This window comes from Adiantum capillus-veneris, chromosome 15 (assembly GCF_014529385.1).
Source record: "Adiantum capillus-veneris isolate H3 chromosome 15, ASM1452938v2, whole genome shotgun sequence".
In the NCBI taxonomy this organism is placed as follows: Eukaryota; Viridiplantae; Streptophyta; class Polypodiopsida; order Polypodiales; family Pteridaceae; genus Adiantum; species Adiantum capillus-veneris.
In genome coordinates, this window is record NC_140945.1 from 117,097,855 (window position 1) to 117,115,830 (window position 17,976).

Genomic DNA, 17,976 nt, shown 5'->3' on the forward strand with positions numbered 1-17,976 from the left:
TCCAATGTTGCACTCTGTCGAAGCCATGCCTGCAATGATGGCTGGTTTGCTGGTTGGTCTTGGTTGTTGAATGCTTACGGTTGGGTGGAATGTGAGGTAGCGTCATACTCATCTGAAAAAGGATTCGTTGACTTGCTTGGGGTGTAGGTGGCTCTTGGTACTTCCTCAGGGGCATATGCTAATGCTCCTGGACCTGTTGCCCTTTCTACCTCCTCTGAGAGAATACGTTGGTATTCTCTCCCGTATCTATCAACAAAAACTATACCCTTCTCCATAGCACTTTCATAAGAGAACAAGTAAAGAACCTTGTCTTTGCTTAATTCGTTTGCGTATGGTTCTTTGCTGCGAAAGTAAGAGACTATACCCTCACTCTCATGTTTGTAGATTCCCACGTTCTCGTTATAAATTGGAACCTTGGTTGTTTTCTTATCATACATAAATATAGCTCCGGGCCGATCAATGTTTGGTGGCGGTTCTTGAGTTTCTGAAACCATTTTCCCTTTCGCCACGTTATCTCCATATCTGTTGTAATCTTCAGGGTTACTAACTATTAGATAGTGGTTCCCCTTTTCGTCTCGGAATCTATCTCCATCATCATATACTCGGATTATCTCCAATCTCTGAGGTGGTCTCTCTTCGATACAAATGCACTTGCGTCCTCGATAGTCAAAATAGACTAGGGCTCCCCTTGAGTTTGTTCCCTCTAAGAAGATCACAGTGAGCTTGGAATCATTCAAAGGATTTTGGAAGGTGCTTCCTCCTCGCATAGGTCCATCATAGGTGAAACCTTCTGGCTGTTGACTACCCATCATGAAGAACAATTTGTCTGACGAAGTGTCAGTATCACTACCTCCCTCAATAATCGGTGCTAGCGGATCTAGCCTTGCCTGAGTTACACTCTCTTCGGTGGACACTAAGCTTCCTTGGTCACCTGCCACCTTCTGGTCTCTAACAAGTATCTTCCTAATCTTAAATTCATCAAACTTATCAATGCAATTTATCACAAATCCAACCACTCACCTGGCAAAGGATCAGTTTCTGCACGACTTCTTGCTTTGTTGTTGCTGAATATACCTGTACACAAGCGTTTTAATTTTGGCAATCGAGTCAAAGCATTTATCTGCTAGAGGTTACCTTAGTAATGATTGGTATAACTGGAAAGTTAATCTCAACAACTACTGTATTTTATACATTGCTGATGTTCTGGATTAGGTCTGCTAATATGAAATTGTACTTCCCTCGGATGTTGGTCAATTTACGCAAAAAAGTTTGAATTCAGTCTTTGCTTCGTCAAATGAGCAAACAAGGTCCAAATTCACTTCTGAAAGAAGTTCTGGAACCCTTAAGCCAAATGGAATCTCACTGTCTATCCACAGTCAAATTTTCCTTGCAGTATGCCCCAATAGACATACTACGCGTAGGATGTCTCCTGCTGTGTTTTGCCTAGATTTTTGCATTGTGGTTTCCCCTTGTTGTGCTGAGCCTACAGCTGCTTTAACTTTTTGGTTTGGACACCTATTAGCTGATCAATGAGTCAGAAACCTGTTCCGACAGTCTGTTGCTTATATTGATCAGTCTAATCAACTCCAATTTGGACCAAAATTGACTAGGAGATTTACCTTAGGCTATACAACACCTTGCTATGCTCACTGTCAAAGCCTGGCTTCAATTTCTTGCTTTAGATATCCTACGCATAGGATGTCTTTTTCATCAGAATGGCTTCAAACTCAAAGCCCAGGCTCCCCTTGAGTTGCTGATCACTTTGGTGTACTCAAAATTTGGTTTGGAGTCCAAAATCACTCAAAAGACATCCTACGCGTAGGCTACGCGTAGGACGTCGTTTTGGACTGTTTGACCCCAGACTTGTCCCACAGCTTCCCCTTGATGTCAATAACCCAATGGTATTCTTAGATTTTGGTTTGGATTTCAAAAGCTCCAAATTTCAGCTGTTCTTGCCTTTTTCAGTCAAAAGTGCTAAAGTCCGCTTTGAACCCAATTTTCTCACCCAAATGAGGTGAAACCCCTTTCAATCACTCAATATATCATGCAAGACATACTCATGTAGCCATCTTATGGTTTTGGTCTCAAAATAATGTTTTGGCACTATTTGGGTAGGATGTCCGGCAATTTCAGTCTATTTGACCTTATCTTGTCAAGATATGGCCAAATTTCCACTTTCCATTTGAAATTAGGGTAAACCCTACTTTTCGAACACACTAGTCAACTCAAAATCCCAAAATTCCTCCTAGATTAGCCTGTAGACATCCTACGCGTAGGATGTCTCCTGGCTTAAAATTAATTTTTTTCCTGACAGAAATGCTTCCAATGCTCTGTAGATCTATCAAAAACACTCACAGTAACTTTTGGACTTCAATTAGGCTTTCGAACACACCTTTGCGTCTTTTACAAACTTGTAATGACTTTACAAAGCAAGTATACATGCATGAAATGCTCTAGATCCTGAATCATGATGTCCTACTTACTCTACTCCTACTTATCATGCGAAATGGTGATAATGGTGTTTTTGGTTGCTATTTGGCCTCTCTGGACTCTCAAGCTCTCCTCTCACCGCTTCTACCACTCCAACTCCTACTCAAGAACTCGACTACTACCTAAAACTACCTAATTCTACCTCATCTATCTAAGTCGAAGGATCTATGCCAGACACACGCTTCCTAGACTCCCTCTAAGACCTAGAGAGTCCTGCACCCTCTGATCCTATCTAAATGTAAAACAAGACTCTAAGCAAGCTAAAAATCCCAATCCTCAAGGATTAGTCTCGGTCACCTACCTAAGGTTTTCGTCCCCGGCAGCGGCGCCAATGTTGGACAGATACGCCGTGACGGACGTCAGCACAGCGAGAACTCACCTAACATGTAATGTCAGCTAAGGACGAAGCTCGACCCGCAAGCGCGTGGAAGCAAGCATAAGGTGTCAACTTACACTCGACCGACTCCTAACTAATTCCTACAGAGGTCTCTACCAATTGTCTAAGTCACAGCCTTCAAGAGTGCATAAGAGGAAACTTCCTACAACGCTTTCTAGAGCCGAACACCCATCAAACAATCTCGAAACACCATAGAACTTGAAGGAGACCCTACTAATACCAATAGGTCGCTCTTCCTAAGGTCTATGAACCAAAATCCTAACGCAAAACACCCGGTGCAAAATCACGTAGGATGTCTGGCCGAAATCTGCAGGTCTTCGTTTCCGAAATCAAAAGTGCCTAATGTGTAGTTCTACTCGATGTGAACGCGTGGATATGTTGCAATGCAAAATCGGACAACGTATGCTCACACAAACACCCGATGAAGCTCGTAGAAGGAGCTCGCAAAGCGGACTCTACGCACGCAATGTAGGTATCCGTGCGTAGCTCTCGTCGGGGGCAACACGCTGCACTTCTCCGTACTCGATTACGACCACCGGAGCACACGTAGCGTCAAGATGAATCTCACACTCTCTCTCGTACACAGTACGCTCACTCACAGACTTCAAAACTTCTTTTTAAAAATGACAAAAGGTCCCTTCATTAAGGTCAAAAAGTGGTATATATACCTTACAATTTCTCAAACCCTAAAGTTCCAAAATCAACCATCTACTCAATCTAACTATCAAAACTGGGATACAATCTGGAAACTTCTGTAAGTCCCAATATTTACAAGGTGAAAAATCAGGTTTTCCTCAATGAATGAATAATTACAAAAAATAATAATCCTCCGAGTAGTTAGTGCCGTGGGGTGTGTCCAGCTTCTAACATGCCTTTTCTATGTCCTCTGGGAGAAGACGTTGGTATTCTCGCCCGTACCTATCAACAAAAACTATATCCTTCCCCATAGCAGTTTCATAAGAGAATAAGTAAAGAACCTTATCTTTGCTTAACTCGTTTGGGTATGGTTCTTTGCAGCAAAAGTAAGAGACTATTCTCTCACTCTCATGTTTGTAAATTCCCACATTCTCATTATAAGTTGAAATCCTGGTTGTTTTCTTATCATACATAAAAATTGCTCCACGTCGATCAATGTTTGGTGGCGGTTCTTGAGTTTTTGAAACCATTTTCCCCTTTGCCACGTTATCTCTATATCTGTTGTAATCTTCAGGGTTACTAACTATCAGATAGTGGTTCCCCTTTTCGTCTCGGAATCTATCTCCATCATCATAAACTCAAATTACCTCTAGTCTCTGAGCCAGTCTTTCTTCATTACATATACACTTGCTTCCTCGATAGTCAGAATAGACTAGGACTCCCCTCGAGTTTGTTCCTTCTAAGAAGATCACAGTGAACTTGGAATCATTCAATGGATTTAGGGAGGTGCTTCCTCCTGGCATTGGTCCGTCATAGGTGAAACCTCCTAGCTGTTGACTACCCATCATGAAGAAGGACTTGTCTGACAAAGTGGCAGTATCACTACCCTCCTCAATAATCGGTGCTAGTGGATCTAGCCTTGCCTGAGTTACACTCTCTTCAGTGGACATGGTGCTTACTTGACTTTTGACACTTTTAGCTCCTGACTTAAAAAAGGCTCCTGGCCTTAAATACATAAGACTCAAAGCTGTATTGTGAACTTAAAGCTTACCTGGACTTCTCCTGCCTGCTCAGCTATGTGATGATCTCCTTCTGGAATCTACACATGTATGGTTAGTTTGTTCACAAGGGCTTTCTTGAACCAGGAAAAAATCTTTCAATTATGTACATCAATCATTTTTTAATGACAACTGGTCAGTCTTAGCCAATTTGTGTTTTTCTCCCCAATGGGTGTTTTAGGGTCTTCTGGTGGTCCAATTTCAAATGTGAAATGAGGGCTAGGGTCTATGTGACAAGTATGTCCTAACTGTATAGTCACAATTTGCAGTCTGAACCACCTCTTTCTGAGTCTATCGTGATAGACTGACATATTCCTCAGTATAAGTCAATTTAAAATTGTGACTTCACCTTTGGGTTCCCCTTATTCTCTAGAGTCTATCCCTCAAGTTTTATGAAATTTGGACACTTGGTTTGGGTTTTGGGCCAATTTTAGTGTTTTTGTCAGAGCCTGATTCTCTATCGAGGCCTTAGATTCACTTTCAGTGATCTAAACACCTTGAAATTTGGTGTGTATGCTATTTAGGCTCTGCTAAAGCTATCCCTAGGAGGGATTTGAAAAATAAGGTCCCTAGCCCCTACTTCCCTAGTCTATCGCTATAGACTGACAAATTTCTCCAGTGTTGGCCTTTTTCACAAGTTCCCTCCACAACTAGTTTCCCCACTCCCTGTATAGTGCATTGACAAGTTTGTGCACTGTTTGGCCATTTGGTCAAAGCCTTCTTGCCACTATGTCTCTGAATTCAGACTCTAACACCAGTCTTGAGGTTTGGTGGTCAAGATGGTGTCCAAATTCACTCAATTTTTGTGAGCACCCTTGTATGGATGTGTTCAACCTGTGGTATAAAGGGCTTTTCCAGATTGTTAGTCTATTTCCAAATCACTAGTCTATCACGATAGACTCGCTAGAGAGCAACTGGGATGTGATTTTTTTACTGTTTTTGGACAGTTGTGTTTCCTGTGCCCATATAAGTCTATCCCTTGAGTTTCACTAAATTTGGACTCATTTTGACCTTGGACTCAAACACTTGACAAATTTCACTTTTTTATGGCAAATTCACAACTCAAATGCACTTAAAGTGATGCAAATTTGATGACACTTCAACTTAAGCTTGTGAATATCAGTTGTACATCATGACACAATCAGTTTGCCCCAGGCTAGTGGTTATATCTCTTTTTGGCCTCGCTAGGTTCACTTAGTGTTTTCTTATGGCAATCCCTTGTTTCTTTTTGTTGGTTTTGGTCGCAATTTTAACGTTTTCTCAAGCGCTGGATCATAAATCCAAATGTTTACTCTATTCACACCCTTAAAGAGTATATGGTGTGGGTTTTGCTTTCAAGGCAAGCAAACAGCCTCATTGTTTCTTCTTTTTGTTTATTTTGCGTTTTTCTACACTATTTCTACACAACCATAACAAGCACTCAAAAACCATAAAACCATAACTCTACATTATCCTACCTAACTAAATCTAACTAGTCACAGACCCTCAGCAAGACACAGCCTTCCTAGCTATCCACTAGACCTCAGGATACCCTCTCCTTGATCTTGTTCTAATAGTTTAAGCTCTCTCTAGTCGAAAATAAAGTAAGCTAACCATCACCCGAGTGACGTAGATCTTCCTACTTAAGGTCTTGTGTCCCCGGCAATGGCACCAATGTTTCAGGACAACCTACTCCCCTGTTCATGCTCACAAGCACGACACAGACAACATACTTGTCATCCGGTGACACGACTAACCCGTAGGTGCACAGAGGCAATCTCGTTAGCTTGTCAGACTGAGACCAACCTACACATACGCACTTCTATGATGCATCAATTACTAATCCTTGTTAACTCCAACCCACTATATCCCTTAACGCTCATAACACCGTTTACACATCAAATGAACTCGGAATTGCTTCAAACTTGCTAGGCACCATCCTCTCACTAGGATACACATACCTATAAGTCTAATCTCACCAGATTTTAACCCTAGTTATCTCGAATACAGTCGCGATAGACTCACAGGTCATAATCTAAAAGTGTGTGAAACCTAAGTCTATGAGTATCTATGCGTAGCTAATCTCTCCCTCGTTCCATAAAGTACTTCATTGTTGAAAATAGACATTGTTTGTGTTGTTAACAAGCAAAACAAGCTCGTGGAAGGATCATTCGCGAACAGTTCGAAGATACGAATGCGTGGCGTGGGTGCGTAGCTCTCGGAGAGGCTACCGTGATGGTGTGGTCGCTTCGTCAATCCGGTGAGGGAGATGCGCGTAGCGAAGAGGATAAGATCACACTCTCTCTCTCTCTCTCTCTCTTCCTCTCTCTCAGACCCGTACGACGCAGAATTAATAAAAAATAATGTTATTCAAAAATGGTTCTAAGGTGACCTTTATACTTTAGTCACCTTAGCTCAAAATGTACATGGGGTTTTAATTGAGTTCTACTCATCATAATTACAAAGTGGAAACGCATTGCATCCTAACCAACTAATAAATCTATACATAGTCCAAACAATTGGATAAAGATGGTAGACATGATTGGCATTACATAGGGGATTTGATAATCATTACAAAGGGGACTTATACCACTGTTGGGATCCAACAGCAAGCTACTAATGATGCCCTGATGCTTGTTAACTATCTTGTTTCTAGGCTTCAACAAGCCATGGGCAATCCATCCCTCCAAAGTGAAGTGCAACGACAGCTTCGTGCTCATGGGATTGTCCAAGCTCCCCACCATGACAAGATAACACCTAGGAAGCCTCCTTGCGAGACTTCCAAAAGATGTCTCTCTCGGATTCGGGAAGAAGAAGAGGATCCCTATGAAGGGCTCAAAAATTTTCTCCTTGATGATGCATCTCCTTCTCAAAGGAGAACTCAAGAGCCTCCACCAAAGGAACGAGAAAGAAGTGTGTCTCCCACCACCTCTGGGGAGATGGCTCCACGAAGACGGCGGGCTAAATGCTCTCCATCACCTCCAAAACAGAGAAGACCATCGTATACTTCTCCACACCATACTTCAAAGAGGGATGACAAAAGGCAAGAGAAGAAAAAGGAGAGAAAGAGGACACCCTCTTCTCCATCTTCTTCATCCTCGTCCTCTTATGAAAGTGATGGTGAAGACAAAGAAGATCAAGGAAAGAAAAAGGCGAGAAAGAGGTCACCCTCTTCTCCATCTTTCTCAAATTCTTCATCTTCTGAAGAAAGTGATGGTGCAACCTTTGAACCATCAAAAATAAGTGGCCATAGGAAATCCTATGCCACATGGAAAAGGTCATCAAAGCTCAAGAAGTTCAAAGAGGGAGGGAAGAGCATCTCTTTCCTTACCTACGATGGCACTTTTGGTGCTATGGACGAAGTATTGGCCTTTATCCAACAGTTCGATGCGGTGTTTGGAGATGAAGGCTTCACGGAATCCTCTAAGCTACGCCATGTAGCTATGCACTTTCAAAAGTCTGCCAGACAATGGTGGTCTAGCCTACGGGCCAACGGTGAAGCTCCACAAACATGGAAAGCTTTAAGAGCTTCCATTAAGAAGTAGTTTTTGGCCACCGATGCCAAAGAAAAAGTACTCATCAAATGGAAAAGCTTAAAGCTCTCTCCTTACAAATCCATTCACAAATATGTAAACAAGTTTTGGGACCTACAACTCAAAGCCATTGTCTTCAAAAAGTTGGATTTTGGAGAGCAAAAGCAACAATTTTGTGCAGGCTTAACTGAAGAAATGGCGGAGTATGTCAACTCCCAAAGGCCATGCACCATATTGACGGTTATACACCATACTATGGTGGCCTCTCGAATCAATTTCCAAACGGGGGCTAAAAGAAATTCTAAGCTCACTGAAAACAAGGGTTCCAATGAGCCTAAGGGGAAGGACAATGTCCAAAAGTCTCCTAAGGGCAACCCCAATAAAGCTAAAGAGAAGGGAGTTTATAAAGTCAAAAATAAACTCTCTCCTGAAGAGATCGCACGTTATCACAAGGATAACCGATGTTTCATGTCCAGCGAGCAAGGGCATGCGTACCGTGCTTGTCCCTAAAAGAACACCCGCCATGAACCTCCTAGAGCTACCTTGGTCGAAATCCAAGAGGAGGAAATTCACCACAAAGGATCTCCTCTATGCCATGCTTGGGGAAAGGTAAGAGAACATGATGCTTTTATTCTCTTTGACCCTAGTTCTACTCACAATTTTATATCTATAGAGTTGGCCACCAAGCTAGGCATACAAGCCTATAAGAAGGGAGATGTCCTACCCGCAGATGATGCTTTCAAGGGGCAAGAAGCTTCAGTCACTCCCTTAATCCAGAAATTGAGGCTCCATGTCCAAAGCTATGTGGACAAAGAGGACTTCGTTATCTCTCCTCTCAAGCATGAGGATGTAATCCTAGGGGCACCATGGTTTGATCGCATGGCTGCCAATGTTAAATTCCCTGAAAGGAGAACCTCCTTTAAGTTCAGGGAAAAAGATATGTATATAGATGCTAAGGAAATGGGTAACACTATACCCATTGTACATACACAAGCTTTCAACAATTCAATAAAGAGCTCTATTTCCGTGTACATGATTTTTGTTAAAGATTCTCAAAATGAACCTAATATTTTAGCAAAAGAAAATATACACAATCAAAAGGAATTAGAGTTATCCAATTTTCTCAAGGGGTTTCAGGATGTCTTTATTGACGACATCCCTTGTGAGCTACCTCCTAAATGAGGTAATGATGACCATGCAATTGAACTTCTTCCAAGAAGTTCACCACCTAACAAACCTCCTTATAGGGTTTCTCAAGCTCAACAAGAGGAGATTATGTGGCAAGTGCATGAGTTAGTCGAGAAGGGTATGGTTAGGCCTAGCTTATCTCCATTTTGTTCTCCTGTGCTACTAGTGCAAAAGAAAGACGGCACATATCGTATGTGTGTCGACTATAGAGCACTAAATAGGATCACTATCAAGAATAGGTTTCCCGTTCCACGGGTAGAAGACCTATTTGATAATCTAAAAGGGTCCACCTACTTCAGTAGGATTGACCTAAAAAGTGGCTATTATCAAATAAGGATAGTTGATCAAGACATTGTAAAGACCGCATTTCGCACTACGTTTGGTCTTTACGAATACAGTGTCATGCCTTTTGGCTTGACCAATGCACTAGTCACATTCAACCGCTTGATGGAGAAGCTATTCAAGCCTCATCGAACCTTTACTGGAGTGTTCTTTGATGATATCATCACCTACTCTAATTCATTAGACGAACACAAGCAACACCTCTAGGTAATATTTCAAGTTCTAAGAGGGAATAAACTTTATGTTAATTGAAAGAAAAGTGAATCTTTCTTGCAAGAGATTCAGTATTTAGGTCACATTATCTCTCAAGATTGCATCCAAATGGATCCATCAAAGTTAGAGGTAATAAAAGAATGGCCTAAACCAAGGAATCTTCATGAGTTAAGAAGCTTTATAGGTATGTGCACATACTATAGACGCTTCATAGAAAAGTTCTCACTAATAGCAGGACCATTACATGACCTAACAAAGAAAAACATTAGGTACACATGGTCTGCCAAGGAGAACAATGCTTTTGAAAAGCTTAAAGAAAAGCTTATCTCTCAACATGTGCTTACACTATAGGATCTCTCAAAGCCATTTGAGGTCCAATGTGATGCTTGTGGTGATTGCCTTGGAGCTATTTTTCTTCAAGAAGGGCACACCATAGGCTACAAAAGTCGAAGGCTTGACCCTATTGAGAAATCTCTAGGCATATATGAAAAGGAACTCCTCGCAGTTCTACATGCCTTAGACTCATGGAAGCACTATTTATTGGGGACTCCTTTCATTCGGCAACGGATCACCAAAGTCTTAAGTACTTCATGATGCAGACCAAGCCCTCCGACAAACAAATGAGGTGGGCAAACTTTCTTTCGCAATTTCATTTTCATATTGCTCACGTTGCTAACAAGCATAATCAAGTAGCCGATGCACTCTCAAGATGGCCGAGAGTGAATGCGGTTTCCATAGCAACTCAAAATGATCTATCTTCTATGATAGATGAGTATGCTATTGCTCCTAGTTTTAGAGATGTGATTTCAGCCCTTGCACTAGGGAAGAAAGAGGAACCATTTACTTTACAAGATGGTTATCTTCTCTACGGCAATAGACTATGCATTACTAGCTCACTACGTCAGAAAGTAATGTATGAATCTCATGCTCCTCCTTATGCAGGGCATAGAGGGATTCAGTCTACCCTAAAGGGGATTGAAACATATTTCTATTGGCCTACCATGAAAGCAAACATACAAGAGTATGTTTCTAAATGTGTGGTATGCCAAAAGACGAAGTTTGATAGAGGGAAGCACCTTGGATTGCTTCAACCTTTGCCAATCCCTAATTCACCATGGGAGAGCATATCCATGGATTTTATCTTTGGATTGCCTAAGTCTATCCATGGGAATATGGATGAGACAGGTTCAGTAAACAAGCTCATTTTATACCTGTCAAAAAGACTATCAAAGCCCATCAAATAGCAACCCTCTTCATTTCAAAAATCTTCAAGTACTATGGCTTGCCAATGTCCATAGTGTTGGATTAGAGATCCTAGAATGACAAGTAATTTTTGGAAGGGTCTCTTTGAGAATTTAGGAACAAGGCTAAACTTCTCTTTGGCCTATCACCCGCAAACGCCAAAGTGAAATAGATAACCTAACAATTCTCGATCTACTAAAAGCCTATGTAACAGAAGTAGATCAAAGATCCCAATGGGAGAAGTACTTACCCTTAGTGGAGTATGCCTACAATAACATTGTACATACCTCCACGGGAAAATCACCTTTTGAAGTAATTGAGGGAAGATCAAAAAGTCCCTTGCTACTTAAGGTACACGGGAAGATCTTCGCTGCAGATGAGTATAGCCGAGACCTACAAGAATCTTTCCAAAAGATTAAGGATGCTATCTCTATCTCACAGCAAAGGCAAAAGGCTACTGGCTGACAAGCACCAAAGATCCCAAGCCTTTAAAGAAAATAATTGGGTCTTATTAAAATTTCCCAAGGCTCGTTTAAGGCACACGACATGCAATAATCCTACGGGACACCAGAAGTACTATGCTAAGCTAGCAAAAAGGTACTATGGTCCCTTCCAGATTCTTAGGCCAATCAATGAGATGGCCTATCAACTCAAGTTGCCCAGTCATTGTCTCATACACAATGCTTTCCATATGAGCCTACTAAAGCCTTACAAAGGAGAGCCACCTCAAGAACCAACTATTGAAGACCCACCGGAGATCGAGGACCAAGAAGAGGTGTTGCAGCCCGAGTCCATTCTTCAACATGAAGACAAGGTACTAAGAGGCGGTAAGACTATCCGATGATATCTTATTAAGTTTAAGAATTATCCTTTTGAAGATGCTAGATGGATGCAAGGCATACAATTAAAGGATAACCTAAACCTTGTCAATGCTTACAATGCTTTCCTAGAGCAAGCAAATGTACGAATGTTTAAAATGAACAAAGTTCTTGTCTTATAATATTCTCTTTTTCTTTATTGTGCACAAAAATGAAGTAGTATGCATGCTTAGATCAAGTTTACGGAGACGACGTCTCCGGAACACCAAGTAGAGCTTGTCACTCTACTATGGAAGACTGATAGGACTAATGTGCAGACATGCTTGCAGCTTAGGCTCTCGAGCGCCAAATGGACTAGTCATCCATTCTGGAACGATGTCGTAGGGTAACATAGGGATCCTCTACCCGCTACAAAAAGGACTAATGAATATTCTTTATATTCTCTACCCCATAGTCGAGGATGACTATGTTTTCAAGAGAGAGGTAATGTCATAATAATCAATATCTAATTCTCCTAAATGATTTTTTCATGTTAAACTGATCATTTAATATGGGGAAGTGTCAGGGGAGAAAAGGCTAGAATATTGGTAGCAGACCGGCCACAGTATGGATCCAAAGGGGGGGGGGGGGGCATCTGCAAAAGAGCTATGTGAAACAATGGGCTCAAAAGACCCTAAGGTTCATCCCATTAAGACTTCCAAAATTCAAAGGTTGTGTCCAAAGGTGAAACGTTAGGGGAATTGGATGCTTTGAGTGTGTCCCAAAAAGTCTTTGTCAAGCCCTACATAGGAGGGGGCGAGCCCAAGAAGTAGGGGATGAGAGAGAAACATCCACACACACTCACAAGCTTCATTTGTACACAAGGAGAAAGAGGGACACATGCCAGCAGATGCCCACAAGGTGTACTCAAATCCTATTGGATGGCCATGGAGGTGGACCAATGAGAATTAGGCTAGAGTAAATATAGATTAATTAATATAAAAAAACTTAATAAAAGACCGATAAGAATTAAGCTCTCTAGAGGACTATTGGACAGTCTCACAAGGGGACCAATGAGCATTCAACAGCCCAATGGCTTGCCTAATTCCTATTGGGCAAGAGGCAAAGGGGTCCAATGAGAGTTTAGTTGCATTTATTAATTACCTATATATCTCACAAAAGGGGAAAGGGGGACACATGTCAGAAGGCTATCACTTATGCTGCTTAATTTCCATTGGCTGAGGCTGGGGAGGTCCAATAGGGCTGTAGCAAGAGTAATTAGCAAGGGAGGTCGACCAAGAGAGAGAGGGGGGTGATTTTTGCAAGGCATTATCACACACACACTCACACAATCTCATGTGTGAAGAAAAGAAGACTCTCTCTCCTTCTCAAGCTTTAATGGAAAGCTTACCACCTACTCCAAGCTTGTGAGAAGGGAGGCCTACACCAACAACTCTTGGCTTTGTGATGCAAATCCAACCAAGAGCCAAGATTCAATGCATGCTCATCTTCTCTACCATGCTAATTACTAAGCTAAGCTATGCTAATATGAGTGATTATGTGAGGAGATGTACATCTTTCTCGTAAGAATACTCCTTCTTCCTCTCAATATACTCTCATACCCCGCTAGCTCTCACAATCTTCGAAGGTGTGTGAGGTCTTGGGTCTGAGACCGTGAGGGAATTGATGTTGTGTTTGATAAGTGTTTTGCTTAGTGCATGAAGTTTCCATCTTCATTGCACTAGCTAGTATTGAAGGAACACAAAGAATTGTATTGTAAAATGTCTCTCTTGATGGAGAAACCATAATACAAAGCCTTTTGGAGGGGGGACCGGCTCCATGCAAATCCGGTCCTCAACTATTGTCAATTGCTTAATTTCTCTCTCTTTTGAAGTATTGTTCATGCTATCTAACTAGGTGTTATGCTTTTTGTTGCTCTCTCCACCCAAGCACTCTTGTTATTCTCATTAGGAAGCTATTCTAATGAAATGCTCACTATGTTCATCCTATATTTCGCTACACACAAGTTACTAGACCATTAAATGTTACATCGCAAGTGCCATTTACGTTAATAATGGTGAGAATTTGATTAACCCACTTGATTCTCATGTCTAGGGCTCTACTTGAGGCATGATTCAATGGTTCAAGATCTCTATACACAAAAGTTAAAAGCCCACTACAACCCAAAAACCCCTCTCTATAGAACTGGATATCATTTAGTTTTAAACCCATTAAAAAGATAGAAACAACTTAAAAATTTGTGTTCATTATAAGATAAACTGGATATCATTTAGTTTTAAACCCATTAAAAAGATAGAAACAACTTAAAAATTTGTGTTCATTATAAGATAAATAAAATTTTTAAGGTATAACTTGTACTCATAGTATTTAATTCAAACTAAAACCACAATTTCATAGCCAAACGAGTTACATAACTTACAGTGTGTAGATTGCAAATGATTGCTTGAATATTTTTTAGATTCTACAAGAGGTTACACTATACAAACTATTTACAAAACTGTAGGTTATATACAAAGTTTTAGTGCACTATCACAAGAGTGCAACTCTTAAATTATTGATTATTTGTGCATCTTCATGATCTGCATCTTCATTATCGAACGTGTGAGGATAAGAGTTGAATTGCAATCCATGATTCCAACGGTTTCTACATATCAAGTAGTGCAAATCTTATTGCTATTCAAGTTAAGAAGCATGTCCTTTAAATGTTTGAGAAGCCATCAATAAAACATGTACTATCGCCAAAAATAGGAGGAGTACATGCATCTTCTTGACATCTCCACCATGTGTGTTGACTATCTTAGATATTGCCATGGATAATATTTAACAGCTTGATATCACCCTCTACAATTAAGATCCTTGAGTTTCCTCACTAATTTGGAAGCCACACGAGATTAGAAGACAAGTTTAGATCAAATGCTAACTCCCCATGAGACTCAACAATTGCTAGATGGTTTGAGAGGAGCTTCCATGTAAGAACCAGAAATGGATATGCTAGAAGATCCCCAATTTCCCACAGACATGCCTACCTACACATCGACAAAATGAATTAACAAAAGGTAAATCTCTCGCCCACTAGGAGTCTTGTGACCTTTAATATCAACAAGAGAAAAACTACTAACTAGAATCATGCAAGAATTTTTCTTTTGATGAGGTGTCTATAGGGGGTAGATCACATTATATAACAACTTCACGATTGAGAGAGAGAGAGAGAGAGAGAGAGAGAGAGAGAGAGAGAGAGAGAGAGGGGAGAGAGAGAGAGAGAGAGAGAGAGAGAGAGAGAGAGAGAGAGAGAGAGAGAGCTAGTCCTCTCACAAATCAAGACTCATAACCTATTGCCATGATTTGCACAAGTGCCCCAAGGCAGCTGTCAATCAGACCCTTCTATAGTTTTTCTACTTTTGTCATGAAGCAGGACTCAATCTACAAACTAAACAAGTGAAACACAGTTGATATACCTCATACATGAGATACCATAGCGAGAGGATCTTGTTAACGAGAGGATCTTGTTAACCGCTCACTCCAACCATGGCAGCATTCACAACACGTGAGAAGGTTTTTGGAACTTGAAATTTCTGCACCTTTTGAAAGCAGATTGCATAGAAAATTGCCATGTGTGTTGTTACCATGGTAGTGCTCTTTTAACACAAACTTTCCCCATGGTTTTTGGGAGATGCTTGGTGAGCCAAAGATGCTTTTCCATGTCAAGAATATTTTGGCCATGGTAGGAGATATAGTGACCATAGTGATTCATGTGTGAGTGATTCATGTGAGAGGGAGGTGAGGTAGCACCATGATCCATGTCGCAATCTTTTCACATACAAAATCATGTGCTCCAAGTAATTAAAAAATTGTGCTTTTGCAAACCAGGATGCATGGTAGGGCTAAGAGTGTTGTTGGAGGAGGCACTGTCGTCCAAATATATCTCCTCAAGCTCTTTGAAGCTATTGATAGCCAGAAATGACATGCCATATGGGGTGGCCTCTACACCACACATAGCCTGAACATCCCCAAGCATCATCTCAAGGTAGGAGTGGTCCTATAGGTAGGAAGGGGAACCACCTAGGATAAGTGCGGCTAGGACGCAAACATACATGACCTAGGGTAGCAAATGTGAAATGCCCTCTAGGTAATCAACATGAAATGGTGGTGTAACAAACGTCCACATGTAAAGAAATGCCTGATCACTAGTCATTAGTGTGTGCATGAGGGAGGTATGTGAAAAGCTCGGAACAGGTCACACTGACTGGCGGGAGAGATTGCACGTGATGGAGCACAAGCAAGGCGATATACAAGAGACAGAACACCCTGTAATTGTGAGAGATCAATATAGAGAATGGACCCCAAAGATCAAAACAACATTTCACCCTTTATTGGCGATGATGATACTTACAAGTGGTGATCTTGACGATTACAAACCTGGCTCTTGGCATTAGGGATGCATCATGGAAGGTAGGCTCCATATGGTGCATAACGAGGTTGAAGTTAGCGGGAAAGTTAGTTAGGGGAAAACATCAAGACGATGCGGCCACCGACGATATCAATCACCAACATCAAGAGTGGGCCAAGGTAGCATGGCCTTGATGCCTTCAATCCAAGCATGCTCATGTTGCTTGGCGGGAGAGTAGTGACTACTTCATGTGCATAGATTGGTCATGATTAGTAACTCAACCGTGATGTGGTGAATCATGGTGAGAATGGTGATGTTGCCAATGTTAAAATTCCCAAGATTTCAACCAAACATGATGCCATTAGCTCTCAAGTATGGGGTGCACTACGTGCATTAGTGGTGCTTAAAATGTAGAGTGCATGGAGCTAGTGTGCTCCTCCTTCACTTGTGTCTTCTCTCTAGTGTGTGTTTTCTGTGCTACGTGGAGGCCTCTTTATATAGGCTTGAGAGGTGTTCCTTACCTACTGGTCATTGCAAATATATTTTTGTTGTTGTAGAAGGTCTAGATGCCTCTCTAGTAAGAGAGATAGAGAGAGAAAGTAGAGATAGAGAGAGAGGAAAGAGTGGGGTGGGGGAGAGTTTTTTTTACAATCCACTAGCCATGGCAAGGTTATTAGGGAAGAGTGGGGGTTTAGGGCATTTACAAAGGGTTTTGTCGATGGATCGGGTTATCGGTGTGAGGTTTTAGTGCTGCTGGAATCGGTTTTTGTTGTGAGAAGCCGAAATGTTATGTGTTACCTCCTTTCGGTGCTGGCCGGGACGTGCCTTCGACGCCACTTCTTGTTTTGGTGTTGGCGACACGCGACTTGGCCTCCTTTTCTCCTTTGATGTTTATGTCGATAGTTTCCTTTTCTTTTTTTTGTTGTGAGTGAGTATGTGCGTGTGTGCATGTATGTGTGTATGTATGGTGTATATGTGTTGTGAGTATCTATGTAGTATGCGTACGTGTTGTGTTGTGTGTAGTGTGTATCATATATGGTAGGTATGTGTAGTGCCGTGTGTGGGAAGGAGAGAAGGAGGGGGGGTGGGTTTTTTTAATCAATTATGTATATATATATACATTATATATATATATATATATAAAAATAGTTTTTTTGCGTGCAGGGGAAACCAAACAAGCGAGAGAAGAAGACACAGGGGATGATAGGAGGGGGGGAGCACGTGTGTGTGTGTGTGTGTGTGAGTGTAGAGTGGGTGTGTAGAGAGAGAGAGAGAGAGAGAGAGAGAGAGAGAGAGAGAGAGATCATCTTAGCGCCCCGTGGGGTTACGCCTACGGGCCTGTCTGTGCCAAAACGGAGAGCGAGAGAGATAGTGTGAGAGAGTGAGCGAGGGGTTGGCGGGGCTGAGAAGGTGCGGGAGAGGGTGAGGAAGTTGACGGAGAGAGAGGTCATCTCATGTGCCTACGGGCTCCGAGCGAAGAGGACACGCAAGAGGGGGTGGTGGTAGGGTGATAGGGCTGCTTTCAGCCGTCTCTAAGCGAGGAAGGGGGGGAGTTTAATGAAGTAAAAGGATGGGATATGAGGATGAGGGAGAGTTGCATTATTTTGTTTCCCCTAGGGGTTGTACACATGCAGTGAGAGATAGAGGAGAGAGAAGGAAGGGGAAATGGGGGTAGTGAGAGAGGGGGGGGAGG